At 41.9% G+C, this 23,789-nt stretch overlaps 1 protein-coding gene across 5 annotated transcripts in view; it reads left to right on the forward strand.

The window, feature by feature from the left end:
* Positions 1-14,907: 14,907 nt before the first annotated feature.
* Positions 14,908-23,789, forward strand: part of GHR (growth hormone receptor) — a 116,936-nt gene continuing 108,054 nt past the window's right edge. For 3 of the 5 annotated variants that reach the window (XM_030467112.1, XM_030467111.1, XM_030467110.1), the window contains exon 1: positions 15,044-15,276. The gene's annotated coding sequence lies outside the window, so the exon portion shown is untranslated. Of the gene's footprint in view, positions 14,959-15,043; positions 15,277-23,789 lie in introns of those variants that run through there. The other 2 variants (XM_030467115.1, XM_030467113.1) reach the window with 2 other exon arrangements.

The following is a 23,789-nucleotide window of genomic DNA, read 5'->3' on the forward strand; positions in this document are numbered from 1 at the left end:
ACCTAGTAGGTTGTGAAAGGGGAGCTCAAATGGTGGCAAGCTAGAACCCCTGTAATTATCTAATTAAGTAAATGTCTGTCCTCAGTGTAATACATTAAGGCCTTTTTGCTTAAATTTAGGTGTTTTATTTCTTGCTGAAGCTGCTGTTGATAGTAAAGATCTCTTGAACATGCAAATGGTCAGGCTCTGTGGCCCTTATTTGATCATGGCAGATAAAAAGCAACAAATATTTTAGACAGTAGAGTTCAGAGCAGTACCCACCTCCTGACTTTAAGAATTAAAAGATTTTCTTTTAATGATAAAATAAACAAATACATTTAGAATAGCATTAAGGCTTTGTTTGACAAATATATTCAATGTCTCCTTTCTTTAAACATACTTATTCAAATGCATCTTTCTGTCACATATTTATAAAAAACTTGCAAGAACATAAAAAAATATTGAGAGTGAGGAAAGGAAGATCATTCACCCCACCATGGAATAGGGGAGGAGTTGACTTCCAATAAGAGAAAATCTTATGTGTTCAAGGTACTGAAATCATGGCTGCAGAGGCAAACAACAATATTAGTGATCAGATAAGAGACTCCAGCAAGCCTTTAAAATTTATAGTTCAATTACAAGGGGTGGCTGGGAACAATCATAAGGAGCCTCAGCCACTCTGAAAACATTAAGCTGAACTGAAGCAGAGCTTTGCAGCTGGAAGCAGAAAAGGGGAGAGGTGAGATCTGAGAAAGCTGGCAAAGAATTGGAAATAATAATATACATAAAAGCTAATGTTTTCCTTTTCCATGGAACAAACTCCAGAAAGAAGGCTTGATGTAGAATGTAGCAGCTGAAAAGGGGGATTGAAACAATTAGGACAGCTGCCCTAGTATTTTTAAATTCAACTATGTACTTCTGAACTGTGATGTCCAAAAGCTGGGTCGGGGTGGGGGCAGGAGAGTTGTGGTTGGAGATCACCTGCACGGAGAAAAATTCTCAGAAGTTTACACAAAGAACCATTTAGAAACTGAGTGCATTTGCTCAAAGCAAACTTTCAGTTGGGTTACATAGGCAGAAAACTGGTAGATGTTTGTATAGAGTATAATAAGAAAAAAAATTGTTTTCACCCACTGAGTTTTAAATTATGGAAATTACTTAGAGACAGCCCAAGGAGGCAGATGACCATGGCTACATCTGTACTACTAAATGAAACAGAACCAGTCACAGATGGGCAATGCCCACACTGTAGCTTCTGGCAATTGGTTTCCTCTGGGCCCCCACCTGGCACTTGTACAGCATACGATTATTTCTCTGTGGTAGCTAAAATTGTGTGAAGGCTCAGGTTTCAAACTGCCAGGCTGGTGTTTTCATAGTGTGAAACTGAGGGTGTGCGTTTCATACCCTTGATGTGTACCATGTTGGGTACCTGGGGATTCTGCTGGGACAGAGTTGGAGGACTGTGTGAGAGCAAGCAGCCAGCTCCAGTGGTTTAAGCAGCTCCATTCTGTCTGCTGGAAGCAGTTCCTAGCCAGTGATATCCCCCTTGATGTTATTTAGGACTTGCTGACTCAGATCAAAACTAAGCCAGAGAGTGTGTTAAGTGATCGAGGTGACTTACGGAGCAGTGAGTAAGCTCATTCACTTTTTCTGTTTTATTTAGTGTTACACTGAAAACATTTCCATTGAAATAGAGAAGGTGCGATTTAGAGCAAGATGTAAAAGCTAGTACACAACTGGTGATGAGATGCAGCTTTGCTAGCAATGCTTAGAGAACCAGGGTACATATGTGCACATAGTCCTCTTAGGATCTCCAAATGCACTGCCTGTCCTGTTTCTCCTGTGTCATGGCTTCTTTTCTGCCCCAGTAGTAGCAGGCACTTCTCTTCACCCAGCAACCACCATCTCCCTCCTGCACTGTAATAAATGTGTCTTGTCCTAAATGAGCGACTATGGGCAGAAAGATGTATCATGGACCAAGGACTTTGTACAGAAATAAGCAATATAAAAAAAGACAATTCACTGAACAGCGTGTTTCATACACTGAAATGTGTGGTGACTCAGACCACGTAAGCTCTGAGGAGCTTCAGCAGAACCCAAGGCACGGTTGATACGCTGCAAGCCTCCCAGAAACTGGGCACTTTTCTCACACTAGGTTCAGCAGCTGAACCACACCAGGACTGATGAGCTTTCACATTTTGTGACCTCAGGGCAGCCAGGTCGAACATATACAAGCCAAGAAGCTGTATTTCCCTGCTCTGGCTAGAGCCACAGGCTTAAGACCTTGAGTAGCAAAACTAATGTGACAACTGATCTTCATGTGGGTGGTTTTTGAATGACATTAACAGAAATTCATTAGTGAGAAATTTCAAAATGTTTGTGGTTTGCTGCAGATGAAAACAAAGCAAATGAAAAGGAGTAAAGTATTTCAATTGAATTGGAAATTATCCATTTTGGTCATCTCAGAAGCAAGATGATTAGAAAAAATAAGCATAAGGCACTATCTGGGGAATTTCCATTACTAATAAAATTGACTACTGTATCAGCTTCCTCTGTGAAATGGGAATAAATCAGCTTGATGTAAATAAAGTCAAAGCCAAGAGGCCATAAAGTAACTTTCAATATATCTAGGAAAAGCACTTGCAAGTAGGTGAGTCATTTCAGGTAAAGGACAATTTTGATACACAAATAGATTTTTTCAGGCCATGAAAACACTTAAACATGAAATGAGAAGAATACTCATAACCATTAGAGAAGCCAAGTTCTCATGTTCCAAGTTTGATGCCATGTTGCTTCAGATGGGCTTGCATGATGTGTTGCCAGAATTATAAACTTCTCTTACATTTCCCTGCTCTTGGGAAAAGTGATACCTTGTTTAATATTTTAAATTAAAAACCCAGCAGAAACACCCCAGTAGCCCTCCTGTTCAGACGGTTTGGCCAGGCATGGGTTGATCTGGGAGTGAGGGCAGAGGCAAACAAACCTTTAACCCTGTGACCCTTGTGTGCAATGCAGACATGGTGTCAGCTGCTAGCTCCTCAATGTGTCAGGGATATGTCTGTCCCTGGAGTAATAGCTGGAAACTGTTTCTAAGTCATAAAAGTAAAAGGCTGAATTTATGAAAATGGGAAATGGCAGCTTTGTTATGTTTTCTTACTGGAGGAAGTGTGCTTAAACATGTTGTGGAAGGGGTGTACAATAGAGCATAGATGACATATATGTACAATATAGCAGTGTACAGTATAGCACAATTGCTAGGGTGAAAGTCAGTAGAGTTCTTGTTAAGCAGAATGTATGCAAGTAGCACAAGTCTGAACGTTGCAGGGCCCTTCCCTTGGCTGTGTCAAATATTTCATGGGATTATTTCTGTACAAGCTATTTCTAGATGTGGCCCGTGTCAGAGGTTTCAGCTGGCTGGATATCTAAGCATCTGTTTACAAGCATCAGGATGGATGGAATGTTATCAAGTACAGTCAAAGGGAACTGGAAAAGACACATCTGCTAGTGCTTGACTTAAGGGCTACAACTGTTGTGATTTAAAATAAAATTAAACCCCACACTAGGTAAATGTCACTGCCATTGTGTGAAGCCATTTAAAAATTGCATTTGTAAATTACTTCAGGGCTGATATCTAAGCTGCACTGGGCTTGAGTCCACAATGACAAATAAAAAGCACAGTTCAATTTCAAATTTTGATAAAAGACCTCTTATCCCTGCTTGGGTCTTCAGTCTACCTGTTCTCTCTGCTCATTTAGTCAGTATACTTTTGAAAAAAATCTTCAAAGATAACCCAGAAAAAGTTACGTGCTTAGATTTAATTTCATATATCAGATATCAACCTATGTGTGTCCTTCTGTATTACTCTCTATGTGATCATTTGAAATTCATAAAGCAAACCTGAACAAATTTAATGTAAAAAAATTCAGGGTGGGAAGGATTGTGACATGCCAATTTAATAGTATGAGGAAATGCAGGAAATCAACAAGAAAAGTAAGGATACCTAAACCATGACCACAAAAATTGCCTTGTTGGCAAAACACAGACGTATGAGTAAGACAACACACATAACAGGACTATTTAGTAGTCAAGGATATGGCTCTGCACCAGTCCTGGACTCCAGACAGGGGAGGAAGTTGGACTCACTGAAAGCCTCTGGATGATGGTGAAAGAAGAGGACATGACTTCAGGTGTTGTTAGACCAAACCACCTGAACAGACAGTATTGCTGTGGAAGCAATAGTGGGTTTTTTTGTTTTGGTTTTGGTTTTTTGTTTTGTTTTTGGTTTGTTTTTTTGTTTTTTTAGGAAATAATAGAAGAAATCATTCAACATACAGGACCAAAGAGTCAAAAGAGATTTTAACTGTCCAAAGACCAGGTAAGAAAGAAAAATATCAGGACAGAGATGAAAAACATTGAAAACATTGGTCACCACTCAAAAGAAAAAAAAAAAAACAGACAGAGGACAACCTCTTCTGGAAGTCATTTTAACCAGTAAAATGCAGTTGTTTGATAATAGGATGATAAAAGACAACTTGGAGACAGTGACTATGAAATTACAGAGTTTGCATATCTAAGAAAGAATATAGGGAAAAAGAAGAAAATTATGAACTTGAAGCAGGCAGACTTCCACCAACTCAAGTCAAAAACAAAGTCTAAAGAAAATGTAATTGGTGTTCCGGCAGAAAACGTAAGGTGTTCCTATTCAAATTGACCACAAGCTCACAAAATTCCACCTGTATAATAGAAATCAGACTGAATTCTAAAACATGCAAAATAACAATATATGTGTATGAAACTCAATGAGAAAAGTAAGGCACGAAACCCACATATCTAGAAAACATTCAAAAGGTAATGTGGTTTAATAACAAGGAAGAACAAAAAAAAGTTGTTTTTCCTGTTTATTTGGGCAAATGGATGGAAGATCATGACATAACTGATGATTCCAAGAAGGTCAGAGTATTTAAAAACTTTTTTTTTTTGCATGTCAGCTGCAGGCACATAACTAGCATAATTAACATTTGACAAAGGGTTAAGAACCAAATGTAAACCAGGAAAGGAATGGAACAGGAGAGCATTATAAAATGTTCTAAAGTCAGCCAGAATAGATAGACTATGGCCTGGGATATTTTAAGAATGAAGTGAATCAGTCAGATCAGCAATTACTTGAGAATTTATGAAAGATAGGGCTAAGAGATCTAAGACTGGGAAAGGACAAAAATGACAGCTGCCTCTTAGAATGAGAACTCAGGAAGAAGAGCCTGGAAATAATAAACCAATCAATTTAAATTCAGCTCACTGAAAAAAAATCTAGAATTAACCAAAATATTTGCAAACACTTGAAAGCAGTAAAAAAAAAAAACCCAAAAATCTAATTAATATCATCTTTAACCCACTTATTCACTTTGATAGTCATATCACAAAGTTATGGTTTTGCAGGGGCTTTTTCTATGACTTTATTCAATCTTTTATTAACAATCTAGATAACAGTCTTATTAAACTTGCTGATCAGCCCTCAAGCCTTCCTCTTCTCAATACTACTAGAACACAGGATAGAGGACTTGGTTCCTTTGAGGCCCTGTACTTCAGAAATGTCACAGGCCACCTGAAGAAAGCGCAAAAACAGTGCAAGCCAGTGGAGCAAAGAGAATGTAATCCATTATGAAAGGTTTTTTTAAAAAAAGATTGTTTGGCTTAAGACAGAGGAAAGACAGAAAAGTACACAGCAGTTCTTTTCAAACACAGAAGAGGATAATCTGATATGGATATTAAAATTCAGGAATTTGAATTATAGCAAGAATAAAGGTTAGGCATCAAGGAAAACATTCCAGTGCCTAACCTTTAGTCTTGCTACAATTCATACAGAAGTAAGTGGTCTTTACCACTGAGACCTGTTAAAAATTACAGACTATAAGCACCAAGAGTTAGGTAACGACAGTTAATCCTGTTCTAGAAGACACGGATGAACTACATCAGGAGTAGGAAACTGTAAATTTCAGCTGCATTTGGCTCCTCAGAAATTCACATGTGGTTACTATGTCAAAATTATGACATGTCCAGCATGCCAAGCACAGGATGAGCAGGTGATCTGTTCTATGCTCAACCCAGGTTTCCACTTATGAAAGCAAGTATTAGTCAGGTCCTGTTCAGAGTGAAGTTACATATTTTCCTGGAACCCAGCTTTATATTCAGCATACCTTGAATCCAATTATGGAGTTCTGGAGTCCTGTAAGAACATTGCTGTTCATAGGATTCCTGCTCTTTGGCTTCTCCAAGGCACCTGGTATGCATCAAGTGGCTTCTCTCCAAGATAAACATTGTTATGCAGCTCCATTAATCAGAAAGGCTGGGACACTCCCTGAACTGAATAACTCTTGAGGTCATTTCTATGTCACCTGACTCTTCCCCTTGCTGCCTTTCAGTACTGTTACGAGTGCTTGATAATCATCAAAATAAATGCATGCAGGATAAAAAGAGTTTGAAAAAACTGTGTACTCCAATTTTACCTAGGCAGTTTGCAGGCCAAAGGACAGGATTGTGTGGCTGGGCAGCCACACCATTTTCTGTGAATGGAAAGGCCACGGGAGAACCCAATGCAGGAGAGGACTTACCACACATGAGCAAAAGGGTCCAGACAACTGCATTTTGACTGCAAAGCAGTTATGGCTCAGTTACAGTTTCTAAAGGGACAACTGTTAGGAGCCAATGTGTTAGAGACCAACCCCATGGAGGACCTTGGAGTCCTGGTGGACAAATTATCCATGGGACAGCAATGTGCCTTTGTGGTCATGAAGGCAAATCCTGCGGTGCATTAAAAGTGTGTCCAGCAGATGGAGGGAGGTTCTCCTCCCCCTCTGCTTGCCCTAGTGAGACCTTTCCTAGAATATCACATCCATTTCTGGGCCTCCCCGTTCAAGAGGGACAGGGATTTCCTTGGGAGAATACAATGGAGGACTACAGGGATGATTAAAGGACTAGAACACCTGCATTATGAAGAAAGGCTGAGAGACCTGAGGCTGAGGCTTTTTAGTCTGGAGAGGAGCAGACTGGGAGGGGATCTAAATAACGTGTATAAATATATGAGGGCTGGACATCAAGAAGGAAGGGACAACCTCTTGTGCTCTGTGACAGAACGGTGGATTCAAGATAGAAAACAGGATGTTTCACCTCAACATGAGGAAGAATTTCTTTACTGTAAGGGTTACTGAGCCTGGAAACAGGCTCCCCAGAGAGGTTGTGGAGTCTCCTTCTCTAGAGATTTTCAAGACCCACCTGGATGCATTTCTGAGTGATCTAGCCTAGTTTTGGTCCTGCTCAGGCAAGGGGGGTTAGACACGGTGATCTTCAGAGGTCACTTCCAACCCCTGACATTCTGTGATTCTGTGAACTACTAGAGTAATCCTATCAGCATAATGGGATCTATAATAAGGAAACCAGGAAACTATGGACCAGTGGGTCTGACTACTACACCTGATTAGATGGATGACACAGAAAAGAAGTGGAAAGCACATGAAGGAACATGGTATTTTTGAGGAGTCAAAGTACTATCTCACATCATCTTATGAGCATCCAGGTATACAACAGTATTCTGCTTTGGAAGACATTTCTCTGTAGAGCTGTAGAGCATTTATATGATACTGTATCAAAACAATATTAAGATAAGATTTTCTTCCACTGATGTAATGTTTTTTCTCAAAATAGTGAGCTGATGAAAAAAAAATAAGTTCTTCAGAAAAAGGTTAGTATTTTCCTCAATAGAAAATTTCCTCAGTATCAGTTATGTACAGAAGGCAGAAACATGCATTTTGTTAGCCTGTCTCACATCCCTTGCTATCCCATATGCTTAAGACCTGCCAATTATAGATTTTAAGCTGAATCATAAATTAAAGGATGCTGCTGTTACTGGAACTAGCAGACTTATGAAAACAACAGTTACTCACTCTGGTTTTGTTTACATTTCTTCAACTGGCCCAAGAAATTCAAATCTCATGCTTTATACACTGTGACATTGGTCAAATTCTTGTCTGTCTTTTGGATGGCATAATGTGTATACATTGTTTTAGCTTAAAGTGAATTTGAGTACCCAAATAATCAAATATAGTCTCCACTCTAGCTTCTGTGATATTCTTCCCACCAAAATCTGACAGACAGAAAACCCTGGGATGGTGAGGGGGAACACACAGCAAAGGTTGCAGAAAAATGCTCATAAACTGTGAGTAAACAATGAGTTCATGATACAGCAATTTTAAATGCTTCAAAAAATGAACTAGTTAGGTCTCTAACATACTGGAATTATGGAATACACACAAAGTCCACGAAAGTCTTTTTTTGTGTGCTTAAAGCTTGAGACATCTTAATCACTAGCACTTTAGGCAGAATCTTTACTGAACACCTAAACTTGTGCTATTGGCAGAAGAAAATGGAGGTTGTAGACCCTGGCGCAGGAAGAGGTCTCAGTCTCTGCATCATAGCTCTGCACCATGTGCCTGGTCACAGTCTTCAATAAGAACTGAAAAAGCCAAGGAAGAGATTCAGTTAAGATACACACAGCAATATTCACCATTGTTTATCTTAAAATTGATTGATTTTCATAGTTCAATTGCAGTAGTTCTTCTGGCTAATGTAACATCTAGGGTGGAGGACAGCCTGTGTAGTGCTGGAAGAAGGCCGGGACACCGGCTTTGAAATTCCTCACCTTAAAAAACAAGAGCACTGAATATGCTGGCTGAAGCAAAACCTTCACTTCTACTCTCCTCCACCTCCTTCATAAACAAAGCAAGCAGAATACCTCCATTGTCACTTTTCCCAGAGAACCAGAAAGTCAATGTATTCATTACAGAGTTCATTTTATATTAGCTGTAGATAGCAACATGATGGATACCTTAGAAACAAAAGAGCACGAGACTGCAGGCTGATACAAGGTATTCCTTCATTTTCATCTCTCCCCTTGCCTATGTTTTTGTATCCTGCATGCAGGTTTGTATTGATTCCTTGGAGAGTAATTCCTTAAAGAAAATTCTGTTTCCACAGATATTTGATACTTAGGTAAATATTCTGCTTTTCCATAACATTTTTATAGGAAAGCTGTAGCTTTAACAGAAGTATCCTCACACAGCCCACAACCTAAATTTTCCCACATATTCAGAGGCTGAGAGCAGAGCTACTAAAACATACTGTCTTTAGTTTTGCATACAGCCAGCACTGTCCATTACCAGCTCCAGGTACAAGTCTGATTATGGCCTGAAGTATGCCTTTTACTAGTGTGGGGCTTTTTTGTGACAACCAATCATGGGCCATAAAAAAATAACCTAAATAGTACTTTTTTCTGCAAGTCAATTTATGATGGAAATTTAGCTTAAAATAGTGTTTCTCTTCTTAAAGTTATTCTTATTTTTTAGGCATAGAGAACATTAAGAAGGTGAAATGAGGAAAGAAGAGACAGTAACCTACTGCCTGCACAGAATTATGACTTGCTCCTATTCTATGAACAGAAATTTCCATGAGAAACACGGTATATGCTTGAGAGATTGACTTATTCCCTGCAAAGGTTACTACTTAGGTTTCACACAAGACCAGTGGACACTTTTTTTCTATAAGTTTTCTCCAGTTATGATGAGGGGGAAACACATATTCACCTGAATCATTCTCTTACTTCTAAAAGACCCTAGCATTTCTTTCATGGTTCCCATTTTTAAATTACCATCTCAATAAGATCAATGGAGATTAATCCGAAGAACAGGTTGCATTACTAAAAAATATGGATTCATAGTTCCTGTGCCCGGGGGCCAATAACAAGAGGTGTACCACAGGATCAATACTTGTACCTGCCCTATTTAACATCCATATCAATGACCTGGAGGAGATAATGTGCACTCTCATTGAGTTTGCAGTTAACGCCAAACTGGAGGGACCAGTCAATATGCTCAAGGGCAGGGCTGTCTTCCAGCAGGACCTAGACAGGCTGCAGGAATGGGTTGATGGGAACTGTGCAAAATTCTGCCAGGACAAATGCAAAATCCTGCCCTGGGATGCCCAGGTAGTGATGCAAGCTGAGGACCAACTGTCTGAAGAGAAGTCAGAGGAAAAGGACCTTGTGGACAAAGTGTAGCCAGCAGATTAAGGAAGGTGGTTCTCCTGCTCTACTCTGCTCTTGTGAGAACCTACCTGGAGTATGGTGTCCAGTCTTAGAGCCCTCAACACAGGAGGGACATAAAACTCTTGAAGTGAGTCCAGAGGAGGGCCATGAAGATGATGACAGTGCTGGAGCACCTCTTCCATAAGGACAGACTGAGAAAGCTCGGATTGTTCAGCCTGGAAAACAAAAGACTCTGGGGAAACATTAGAGGAGTCTTCCAGTATCTGAGGAAGCTACAGGAAAGCTGGGTAAAGAACACTTTACAGGGCATTTAGCAATAGGGTAAGGGGCATAGTTTCAAATGGAAGCAGGGAAGATTTAAATTGGGTATTAGGAAGAAGTCCTTTACAATGAGAGTGGTGAAACACTGGAACAGGTTGCCCAGAGAGGTAGAGGAGGCCCCACCCCTGGAGACATTCAAGGTCAGGCTCGATGGGGCTCTAAGCAACCTGATCTAGTTAAAGTGTCTCTCTCACTGCAGGGGGGTTAGAACTAGATGACTTTTAAAAGTCCCTTTCCAACCCAACACATTCAATCATTCTATGACTTGGTCAGCCACAAACTGATGTTTCCCCAGCAGCAGTGAAGGCCAATGGCATCACGGGCTGTGTAAAAAGGGGCACAGCCAGGGGAGCGAGAGAAGATTATCCCCCTTCACTAAGTAGTCCTGAGAGCATAAGCACCTTTCATACTGCATCTTTTTTCTCTCTCCCTACAAGAGAGACATTGCCAAACTGGAGTGAGCCCAGTGTAGGGCAAACATCTTGTTCAAGTGGTTGGAACATCAGCCCCTGAAAGGGAGGCCGAGGGATGGATGGACCTGCTCTGAAGCAACTTCCTTGGAGGGGGAAGGAACTGGGGGCACCTCTGAGCAGCTTTCCCCTTGCTACATGTAAGTCATTGAGTGTGGTGCGCCGTAGCAGTGCATGGTGCAGGAGGAAAGAGAAGTTCAAACTGTAGAAGAAAGGAAACCTTTTTCCCTATGAGGACATTGCAGCAGTGGAACAGGTTGCCTTGAAATGTAGCACAGTCTCCATCCCTGAAAGTTTTTGAAGCCCACATGAGTAGAGCACTGAGCAACAGGGTTTGAGCTCTTCAATGAGCAGAAGGCTGGACTAGGAAGCTCCTGAGGTCTCTTTCAAGCTGAGTTTTATTGAGATTCTCTGACCGTGTTAAAAGAAAAGCAAAGCAAGTAGATAAAAACATAGATTTAAGCTGCAGGTGCAAATGTTGAATATCAACAACATCTTGATTTAATTTCAGTTTCTTGCAGTTGTTCATGCAGTTTTGAAAAAACAATGTTTCTGTAATGTAATGTAAGTAGTTTCTCTCTCAACAGCAAAATCCTTGCAGTGTAAACTCAACTACCCAAAGAAGCCCTTTATTCTCTAGCATAAACCCTGCATGTGTACCCCATTATACCAATCTAGAAATGTATACATTAACACAGCTTTTGCCAGCTATAAGAAAGTGTTGCCTGCTAAGCCAACCAACCAGAGTTTGACTGGTTTAACTCTACCTACAGCAGATTTTACAATAACAGCTACCTTTGTGCTGTACAAGCACTTGGGTCAGTGCTCAGGCTTATCATTCACAGCTGGTCTTACAGAAATTGCTGCCTATCAAAAAGTGGCTGCAGCCACTTTACAGTGAAGGAACTATTATGAACTGAGCTGTTGGAATCCTGTTTGACATCCTGTTGATGAAAAGAGTTACACGCTCACATACTCAGAGAGCAAAGCCAAATTCAGCCATTTTATGTCTTCCACCCTTGGTTCCAGAGCATTATCTTCTGAAAGGAGAGGACTTTCCATAGACTGTTTGGAATTAAGTGGCAATCATGTACAAAGAGAAATTACAATTTACAGTAGTTGGTGTTGATATTACTGGATATAATGTCAGAACAAGTGGTCAGAGTTCAGGTATACACCAACTGTATTCAAAACAGACTTGTTTTTCTGGGCTTTTTAAGAGAATTAGAGGGAATCTGAAAGAGTGAACACACAGGAAAAATGAAAAAGTGAAGTACACAGGCATACATGAAATTATACAGTTTGAAAGCCTGATGTTTTGTAACAGTTGTATAAACAATACAATAAATTCTGATACTATTGCTGAGCTAAATTTAAGATCCATGCTTCATAAAATACCATACTTGAATATTCTGAAGCTAATTTCTGTTGGTGATTAAAATACTACTACAGACTAGCAGCACAGAACAAGTATAGTACCTCCCCAAATTCTCCAGTGAAACAGAGTATATAGGTTATGAAATAGAGTATTGATTTTTTTTTCTTTTAAAAATTTTTTTAAGAGAGAAGCCAAGAAATCATTAACCATCTACTACTGGGGCAACAAAGAAAATTCAAAATATTTATCCTATAGACACATAACACACATCCTTATATTCCTTCGGGTCTAGATTACCAATAGACTGACTTTAGGGGGAAACTCCCAATTATTATTTAAAAAAAAAATTATCTTTTTTACCGGCTTCAAAAAGTGTATTTCACAAACTCCTAATCCTCTCCCATCTATCTACTGATAATCTTCAACACAGCAAAGCCAGGATCCCAAACCAGCCCCTACCTACACTCTTATCTGTCTCCTGTCTTCCCAGTCCTATCCTCACCCTCACAAGCTTACTGTCTGAAAATTACTTCGACTGCTTTTGTCTAAATCTGGTCTCATTAGCAATGAACTATGTCTGATGTTAATCCACATGAAATTAAAACACCTGCCATATGAAGAAGTAAAAGACATTATCTAGTATAGATAAAAATTCTGTGGAGGTAAAAATCCAGAATATATAATAAATCTACTGATTTATTAATATCTATGCTCATTTGTAAACACAATGAGAGTCCAGTAAGGTATTTTCTATGGATTATCTAAGTGGTATTTTAGGTGTTCAGCTCTCACTGCTACTTGGCCAATACAAAACAGTTTGTAATGATCTCAGATCTTAGAATGTTACAGGTATGCTGTAACAAAATGCCACAAATATCTCTGGAGCTGCAATATACAAGTTCTCTCCTAACACAGGTGCTCCAACCACAAAACAAAAGAGTCAGGATACAACACTGTGGTTGCAATTTCTTACCCAAGGAGTTACCAATTGTTATTTGCCACATCTTCAGTGGCAGGAGGTAAGGATGAAAGGCTTGAAGAGCAACAGATAAATTGCCAACACAAGCATGCCCCTGGAGATGTGGATTTTAACCACTTAATCAGTGGTAATGATGGAAATGTAAATGGTCTTTGCACATATATTAACAGAAAGGCTATAGTATTGCTTGACATTGTTGAAAAAATACAGACTTCTGATTTCGTGATTTTTTTTGAAATCAGGAAAAGGCAAGAGCTGGTTATGTTGTAGTAATAAGAAATATGTATCTGTGTACTCCTAGTTTAAAACTTCTTTGATGCTTCTTGAAGACCGTTATCAACATGTCAGATTTCACTTCCCTTAAGTCAACCAAAAACTAGTGATGTCACAACTCTTAGTCCATCCTGCCCCAGCTACATGTTTTTATCCCTGACCATTTGGTCTGGCACTCATGGGAGAAGGCAGAGAGCCAGCCTAGAGTGACAGCATGGATGAGGACTGATCATTTGCTGTTTACAGATGAGCCTTTGAAGCCCAACAGCTCCCTGAAGCCAAGCAGGGTTCAGGTGCATAGATCCTTGTGCAAGAACAAGGGGAGGGCAGCCCCAGCCTGAGCAGCAAAAGGTGCCAGAAACTGCACCCACCCTGGCCACTGTAAATCAGCATTCAGGTGTGGTAGCATCAGCATTCATGTTCATCAAAGCACCGCAGGAGAACTCGAGTGAGCTACAGTTCTCTCTTCTCTACAGCTCTCTTCTCCTCTCCTCTCTTCTCCTCTGTGCTCGGTGAATTTCAGAGGGGACTTTGTCCACAGCTTACCAAATGACTGTGAAGCTCTTGCAACACTGGCTTGTGCATACAAGGAAGCCACCACGGGGGTGGCCACTGCAAAGGCCTTAAAGATCAGTATGTCACTCCTTGAGCCAGCTTTGTGCGTGTGGGTCCTTCTGTGGCACTTTGTCATTCTAAATGATACTTAAAAAAATTGATGGCACTATGTTCGTTTTGACTGTTTTCCTTCCTAAGGCTTTTCTCAAAAGATAAATCTTTATTATTGCACGGGAAGTCCAAGCAGCAGCTTCCCCTGTTGCCATAGGTCATTGCCTATGCTCACAACACTTACCCAGCGTGTGCTCCGACTCACACCTGGTCGAGGAAGATTCCGCGATCATCCTTGCACTTTCGGCTACTCCAAACCTCTTGATTTCTACCCGGCAGCAGTGCCTCTGGCATGCTGACGCTCCCTGCTCCCTAAAATCGGGTTCAAGCCCTTCCTGAAGACCAACCCGGGAAACAGCCCGGCCCTTACCGGCAAACGCCGTGGAGATGGCTCCGGCGGCCACTCCGGCATAGCGGGCTGACTCCTCCGCGCGGAGCTGGGCCCCGAGGGGACAGTTCCCCCTCCTCCCCGAAGGGGAGATGCGCTGCAATAGCCGCTGCCTTCCCCTAGACGGAGCAGTGAAAGCATCAGGCAAGGCCCACAGCCGCGGGGCAGCCGGGCACCAGGCAGCAGCACACCCCAGGCCGCCCCGCCCCGCCAGACATGTTCCCCCGACGCGCCGCTGGACCCGCTCCCTGACCCCCTCGGTCAGCTGCCGAGCGGCCATGGGAGGGGGAGGAGGAGGAGGTGGCGGCTGCAGCGGCGGCGGCAGCGGCGGCGGCAGCGGCGGCAGCAGCAGCAGTCTCCGAGCACGCCGGCAGGTCCCCGACAGCAAAGGGGAGCGCTGCTGAAGCAGAGGTTGGTGTGCGGGGCGGAGCGGTGGGCTGCGCTCCCCGCCGTGTCCCGCCCCGTCCCGTCCCGCCCCTCCCCGCGGGAGGGGTGCGGGTTCAGCCCCGCGGCTGGCCGCCTTCGCTGGTGGTTGTCTGTCGGTGCCGCCTCAGAAGAAGTCGAGGCCGGCCCTGGGGCGGAGGCAAACGCGATGCCCGGCGGTGCCGCCGCCGTCGCGGCGGCCGCTCGCTGAGGCGGTCCCATGGTACCGGCGCCCGCCGGGGTTGGGGGTGGGGGCCGCGCCCGCCGCCGCCCGCCTAAACTTGGGTAAAGTTTCTGAGCCAGTCGGTGAGTACCGGGCCCGCCGGCCGAGTCCCTTGAGGGGCGAGGAAGCCGATCCGGGGCTGCGTGGGGCGACTTCGGGTGGGCTTTCTCGCCTCCAGCCCCGTCGGTCGTGGGCTGGAAAGTTGTGTGACCCCGCGTGCTGTGGGGGGGATGACGGGGGAGCGAAGCATGGCCCCGGAGGTCTGGAGAAACTGTTCTTCGGGAAACCTTTTCCGTATGGGCTTGGCTTTAAAAAGCAGAGAGAACGGTGGATGAGCTACCAGCTTCTCGGTCTTCCCTGCTATGATGGACCTAATCGGAGTGTCTCTTCTGTGTGGTTTATTACAGATGATAAAATCCCTACCTTTCTTTTCTTTCTTTTTCCCTTTTTTTCTTTTTTTCCCTTTTTATTTCCTTTTTTCTTCTTTTCTTTTTCTCTTTTTTCTTTTTCCCTTTTTCTTCTTTCTTTTTCCTTTTCTTTTTCTTTTCTTTTTTTCTTTTCCCCCCTTTTTCCCTTTTCCCTTTTCCCTTTTCCTTTTCCCTTTTCCCTTTTTCCTTTTTCCTTCTCCCTTTTTTCCTTTTCCTTTTTCATTTTTTCTTTTTTCTTTCGTTTTCCTTTTCCCTTTTTCTTTTTCCTCCTCTTTTCTCTTTTTCCCTTTCTTCCTTTCTTCCTGCTTTCTTTTTTTTTTACCTTTTTTTTTTTTCCTTTTTTCCTTTTTCCCCGTTTTCTTTCCTTTTTTTCCTTTCTTTCGTTCTTTCTTTTCTTTTTTCCTTTTTTTTAGTTTTTCTTTCTTCTTTTCTTCCTTTTTTTCTTTTTACCTTTTTCTTTTTTCTTTCTTTTTTTTACTTTTTTACTTTTTCCTTCTTTTTTATCTTTTTTTCCTTTTTTCTTTTTTCTTTTTTTTTTGACTTTATGCTTCATGTAACTTCTACAAAAGACCCAACACTAGGCCATCTTTCTACTTGTGGTTAAATCAGGAATAAGAATGAAGTAATTAAAAAAACTATAGCCCTCTTTTATAATTGCTTGAAGCAAGAAGCAAATGTTTATTGATAGAAAAAACTGAAGTTAGTTACCAGTCAAAGAGATGCTTATCTTCAATCAGAAAGACTCTTAGCTATAGCATAGACTTGGCTGCTGTCATCAGTGGTGAAAAATGTAGTTGGGAATAGAATCAGTATCAGGAGATTTGGTAAGATATATGTGCATATCACTGTTTATTTTAAACTTGCTATTTTAAATATTGAGATTAGTGTAGATTGTGATTGAGATGTATCCTGGCTCCAATTGTTAAAAACATGTATTGCTTGAAGTTTCTCAGACAGATTGAAATGTTTAAATAGGAATGTGGTGTCTTTCATCTCCACCACGTCTCAGTCTCACATTACTAGAATTGCTGCTTGCCATGTTGATTCTACACGTTAGCATGTTTTAATAATTGCAGAGGATTGACAAACAAGACAGCTTGCAGTGCTTCTAATGAATAATTTCTAAAATTGCTGATAAACGGTACAGATACTTTTATTATATATAAGAAAATAACTGGTGAAACTTACTGTAATATGTGGAGGAGTCATAGATACACCCCAAATATTTTGCAGTCACATTCACCCGAGTATGGCCAAGCATTGTTTTCATTACCATGAGCTGTAATTGTCTCCTGGCATTGATGTGTCTGCACAGTACAGTACAGCACAGCCCTTTGCAAATATATAAACTTGGGAGCTCCATGGAGGAGTTATTTTCTGTAGCACTCAGCAGCACAGCACCATCTCTTCCAGAGAGGGCTGGGGTCTCTGTGCCGTGCTGGGTGTGCTGGGGAGAGTGCAGAGCTCAGTTCTGCACATTTTTATTGACTGAGGTAGCATGTGGCACTTTTCGTAGCTTCTTGTGCCTGTACCCAGTAGAGAAGGCTCAAATAAATCTTTGTCAATTCCCCTAATTCTGGATCGAGACCTTTCTTTCCCAAGGAAGTATAATACGTATCGTTCTTTTAGGGTATTAACTTTCACTCACGGGGTCTCTTTTCCCTTAGCTGTCTGTACATTTCTGCTAATGTGTATATAAACTATAGGTAGCCCTTGCTGCTATCAAATGAAGCTTCCTTGTGCTGCAGAAATTGTTTTTCATCAAAGATAGTATTTATCTTGCACTACTAATGGGAACATTGAGCTGAATAAATACAAAATTATGTATCTTATTTGAAATACCAGGTTTCCATGGAAAAAATAGAAGCTGTGTATATTTGTCATTGAGAAAGGAGCGTAGGCAGAGATGCTTTGATTTTATTTTTTTCTCTGATTCTAAAAAAAACCCGTTTTATCAGACACAAACAGCCCTTGCATTCAGCTCAGTTGAAGCTCTTGCAATCTTAAGGTAGGTGTCAAAACATTTTCAAAGCATTACAAATAAATACAAATCCTAGGACTAGGAAGAAAGAGGGGTTAGTGGGGAAAGGCAGTGTAAGGATACCAGCAGTGCAGTAACGAGTCTGCTCAGTCCACAGGGGAGTACCTAAGTGATGGGGTTGCTGTCTGTTAAATGAGCATGCTTCTCAGTTTCTGCTTCGCTTCATGAACTGCATGCCTTATTCCCAGCTGCTCCCAAATGTTCAGATTTCTGCTATATTTTTTTTTTAATTTTTTTTTCCTGCCTCTTATACACACACACACACACACACACACATAGGAATTTGTGTTATCTTGGGAATTAATTGGTGCAGTGGGCTTTTCTTTATCGCAAAACTGCAGCTATTGTTTGAACTTCGTCCTGAATACTTACTAAATTGTGTTTGTTCAAGAACCATGTTACAAACCTGCTTTATAATTTTACTGAGTGATGCCCTGTATACTGTTTTTGTCCAAAAAACCTTGAGCTGTTTGAGATTTATAGAAGCTTTATGTGATGCTATAAAAAGTGAGTGACAAGAAGGCAGGATTCTGTATTCTTCCTTATTCTTTGTATCTCTTGCATTACACAAGTTGAAGAGGACTGACAGGACAAAGCTTTATCTGTTCTGCTCGAAGTATGGGAGCTCTGGACTGAGGATTGAGAGGAGAAAAGCAATTAGAAGCAATGAGCTGCTGTACCATTGGCTTTTATTACTTTTTATGGCTGAGCCTAGCAAGGTGTATGTCAGGGGAACACTGACACTTTTACTTACAGAGACCCGAAGGAAAACCATTGCTTTTGTAATGGCTGTGACAGTTTGATTTCAGGCACAGAGCAGCTGTAAGGACTAAGTCAGGTGTTAAGCAGCCAGAGCACAGTGCAACATGGTCAGGACTCCGGGAGCCGACCTGTGCTTGAGAGCATGTGTAAATCAAACCCGGTGAGCTGTGCTTTTGCTGGGGCTTTGGTCTCCCAAGCTTTTGTGGGGCATATACTGGGGCTGTGCTTGCTGCAGTGAGTTGAAGAACGACCAGAAGGAATGATTTGCAGTGTGCCATATGAAATTATTTTTTTTCTGTACTTTTAATCTGTTTGCAGTTTTGGCACATTCACACGTGCAGCTGAAACACATGCAGCTAAAACTTTCCAGGCTTGACTTCTTTGTGTTCCATACAGTGCCAGCCTGCTGGTCCACTACATGCAGATGAACTGTTGCTTCTCTTGGCCGCAGTGTTACACGGAGAGCGTAGGGGATGGTGCTTCATGCTAATTTTTAGCTGTGATTTCTGACCTTTGGAGAGCAGCAGTGAATCTCTGGTTCTGCTCATGCTGGGTGGTGGTAACAAACACTACACAGGAGAGGTGCTTGGTATGTGATACGATCATTGCCGTTCTCCTGTACACCCACCAGTTCTGCTGGTGCAGGACAGCGTGTACGGCACGGAGGGACCGCAGGGCAGCTTGGGGAGAAATGTGCCCTCCACCTCCCCATGAGGAAGGCTATTTTTATGGAACCATGATGAGCTCTGGTATCTTCCAGCACTAAGGTGCATTTAATAAGGGTGGCCATGTAAGTTCAGAAACCATTTCAGAAAAAGTGGTCACCGTTGTAAAGCAGCCTGTTCCTTGTTATTGCTGGGTCTTAGTTAAGTATTTTTCTTGAATAGCTAATTTCCTTGAAATAATAGGTAGTTTTGAGGTATTTTTTTTTTTTAATAGTACTAGGTTGGGACACACATTTTTCAGTGTCATGTCATTTATCTACCTTGAAAACTGTATCTCAAAATTGAAACTGTATCCTTGAAAATTCAGGAGAAGTACATTCACAGATGCTCTGATTGAGCAGTATAATGGCAGTGGCCTCATCTGTCGCTGCTGGGCCTGCAGGTCATGCAGCTGTCTGTTCCTGGGGCTTTTGGGGGTCCCTTGGGGTTGGCCAGGCTCCTCTGCCCCTGAAGCCATGTGCTGAAACCTTTGCTCTGCTGAGAGCAGGAGTTAAATCTGCTTAGTCCATGTTTCATTTTGGACCCTTGAACACTTTCTAGCTGCATACAACTACTTTTAGAAATTTCTGGTGTTCATACTACAGTATATATAAACATCCTTTATGTTGTTATCTTTTATAGGCGCTCTAGGTTGAAAGCCTGTTTGGCCATTTGTTAGAATTACTGTCTCTTACCCTATGGAAAAGTTACCATGAGCCGGCCTGACAGAGAGGGTGTGGAGCAGCAGATGGAGATGGGAGGTGGGGAACACTTCTGAACTCTGCTGTATTCATGTTAGGATTGTCCATGAGGGAGAAGGCAGATTACTTGCAGAGGCCTCTGTAGGAGGCTTTCATGTTTTCTTCTGACTTTTTCTTATACAATCATACTAAGTAACTGACAAAGCCAAATACCAGAATGGTGATCTAGAGCTTACTGGACATGTTGTCAAGTTGCATCACATCCTCAACAGAACAATCCATGGAGAAGAAAAATACATGCAAATTAGTTAAACTGCATGTTTCTCTCTATACTGAGCATCATGTCATCTTTACATTTAATACACTTAGAAAAGTGTTAAAGTTAACTTCCTTCTCTTTATTCCAACTCTTCTGACTGTACATTGGCTTTCAATTTTGGGTAGGATTTTCTTAATTGTGTGGCTTTTACAGGATGAATGAGCTGTCTTTGTCTCTTCCCACATCATTGTGCTTTGGTGGGGTATATCTGGTAGCCACCAGCAAACCCCTGTGTTAGTGGTGTTGCTCCATATCTGAGTAGACTTGTATTTTCCAGATGCTCTGATTACCTTAACAGCACAGTTAGGTGCTCTGAAAAAATATTATTCAAATTCCTGCTCAGAAGCAGCTTGTTTGTTGACAAGCTGTGGCTTGTGAAGCATATCCAGACAAGGTAGGTTGAAGCCAGTTTATGGAACATTCTGAGCTGTGCTCAGCCAGAGGAGGTGACAGTGGGGAATCAGTGCCTGTTCTGCAGCACTGCCACTGTGCCATCCCCACCCCCTCAGGACCCTCTCTCTGGGCTGCTGCAGAGCAGAGGGTGATGTCTCTCTGAGTCTGCTGATGTATGTGAACTCAGCAGTTAGTTTCCTCAAATACCAGCAGAGGAGAAGTAGCAGATGATAAAGCCCACATATTAAGCATCTCTTAAGAGAGCAGAGCTGCAGAAGCTAGTGGAACCATGGCACTAGAGGAGGTGGAAACTTGCTGATAGAGAATAGCAGCAGTCGGATCCATTATGGCAGTTACTGGCCAGAAATAAGGCAGCTTCTGGGGAAGGGTGAATGTTACTTAATCTGGGTTTTGTTCTGTTGGGGAAGCCAATAGTGCAGGTGGCAGGCAACCTTTTGTAGGTGCTGTAATCACACAATAAAGTACGGAGGGATTCAGACTCTTGAGAAGTATCAACACAAAAAGAACCAAAAGCACATCGAACAGGTTGGCATTGATCCTTACCTTGCATAAGCTCTCTGGATGCATTAAAGGACTGAGACGTAACAGTGCTGATCCCTTTGGATGTTCTACATAGCTGCTTCTCCGCAGCTCTGGCTTTGGTCCTTGACTTGTGACCCCTGCTGCTCTTACCAATCATTGCCCTGTCTTTTTCTGAGAGAACACTTCAGTTAGTACAAAAAAGGACTAACACCAGTGACTCTGTTTCTTTGTTATTCAAAACAGTAATAACAAAGGGAATCACTCACCTTCCCTTGTACCTTTTTATACACAGACCTGTGTGTGTCTTGGGGGGGTGAGGGATACTCTTTTCAACTTATTCCTGAGGAGTGACATGGAAAATTACTGGGCTATAGGTTGGGAAGCTTCTGCAGATACCTTTACAAACTTTGAGTTTAATTCATGTAGTATTTCTCACTGTTGTTTGGCTCAAAAACATATCCATGAACATTAGATACTAGTTGTTCTTCTTCGCCTTTTTACCAGCAAATGTATGTGTTGAACATAATCATTTAATTGTGATAAATTTAAGCAAATGTTGAAATGGCAAAGAATCATAGAATCATAGAATCCTAGGGGTTAGAAGGGACCTCAAAAGATCATCTAGTCCAACCCCCCCTGCCAGAGCAGGGCCACCTAGAGTACATCGTGCAGGAACGTGTCCAAGCGGGTTTTGAATGTCTCCAGTGAAGGAGACTCCACGACCCCCCTGGGCAGCCTGTTCCAGGGCTCTGTCACCCTTACAGTAAAAAAATTTTTTCGAATATTCAACTTGAACCTCCTGTGCTCCAATTTACACCCATTACCCCTTGTCCTATCACTGGTCACCACTGAGAAAAGCCTAACTCCATCTCCCTGACACTCACTCCTTACATATTTGAAAACATTGATGAGGTCACCCCTCAGTCTCCTTTTCTCCAAACTAAAGAGACCCAGCTCCCTCAGCCTTTCCTCATAAGGGAGATGTTCCACTCCCTTAATCATCTTAGTAGCTCTGCACTGGACTCTTTCAAGCACTTCCCTGTCCTTCTTGAACTGAGGGGCCCAGAACTGGACACAATACTCCAGGTGCGGCCTCACCAATGCAGAATAGAGGGGGAGGAGAACCTCTCTTGACCTACTAACCACACCCTTTCTAATGCACCCCAGGATGCCATTGGCCTTCTTGGCCACAAGGGCACATTGCTGGCTCATGGTCATCCTCTTGTCTACCAGGACCCCCAGGTCTCTTTCACCTACACTGCTCTCCAGCAAGAAGTGCCACATGAACCATAAGAAATAATTGTCATGGGATCAAGAAGACCATAACAGTAGTGTTTCATCTTCAGCTGTTACAACAGTTGGGCATTAAGAAACTGTGAAGGAAATTCAAAACAAATCTCTTCCATTTGCCAAGATTAATTGGTGGAATTTCTTGTTGCTGAATGAAAGAGAATAGCAACCACCCTAGGGGAGTTAGGTTTCTGAAATTTCTCAGTCAATTACCAGTCCAGTTTTTTTTGGTGTTTATTAGTATTCTGTGGACTACCCTACAGTATGAATGACAAGTAGATAGATGTGATATTTATGAGTCAAATATTTCTCACCTGTCCTGTTAGCTCTGGGAATGCATACAGCGTTGTTGATTTGGGAGTTTAATGTAGATGCTAAAAAGGGATTGAAGCATAGATGGTAGAACCAGAGAGAAAGATTTTGTCAGCATTTCTCAAGCAGTAGCTCCTGGAAGCAATACGCAGCTTGTGGCTAGGAATAGGGCCATATTGCTGGCTGTGACTGCAAGGGGAGGCTCTGCAGGGAGCTCAGAAAGACCTCAGCCAGACATGAGCCTTCAGAGAGCCTGCACTCATGGCACTGTCTTCCAAACCGTAGCAGAACCACTACAGCTGTTCTGTTGTTAATTTTTTTTCCTTTTCTCTGACAACAGAGGAACACTTGGTTGAGTGTTTGGGTGTTGTTTTGGAATGTATTGTACTCTTAGTTTTTAAAGCAGTCTTGGAATTAGTAATAAGGGAGGTGATGCTCAATATTTCATGGAGTATGTATCCAACCCAGAAGCCTAGGGAACATACAAACCCAACTATTCCTTTTCTTCAAGCTGTTCTCTTTGGCAGTTGTATGAGCTGAAATTTTTACATGAATTAAAGATTCATGGAATCGTAGAATGGTTTTATGGGCAAGTATGAGGTCAGGCCATTAAAGTTACCTGCTGATCAGAACCCTATCAGCAGTTCATTAAAAAGTGAAAATTCAGCACTGAACTGACTAAATATATATAACTGCTTCAATGGTAGGTGCTGCTGGGAGGAATCAAGCATCCTTTCTGGAGCCTGGTTTATTGATTATGGTATGACCCACTTGGCAGCAAGCCTGTCTTGTGAGGCACAGGGCAACAATGTCTGCAACAGCTACTTTGCTACGTAATTGAAATACACTGCCAGCATTATTTGGGACAGATATGTATTCAATAACCTATTGCTGCCAAGTTGCATGATAAAAGAATAACTTTTTCCATCATAAAACTTCCCTGCGTTGTTCATCAGCAGACTGAGCCTGAGGAACTCTGCTGCTGGTAAAACTTAAAAAAAAATTTCCAGTAAGGGTTTCAACAGGCATGTCCCACCACTCACTACCAAATCTGTTTATTCTGAAGTTTTTGATACAAGGCTGGAAAACTAGGTGTTTGCTCAA

This window comes from Calypte anna, chromosome Z, assembly GCF_003957555.1.
Source record: "Calypte anna isolate BGI_N300 chromosome Z, bCalAnn1_v1.p, whole genome shotgun sequence".
NCBI classification, from domain to species: Eukaryota; Metazoa; Chordata; class Aves; order Apodiformes; family Trochilidae; genus Calypte; species Calypte anna.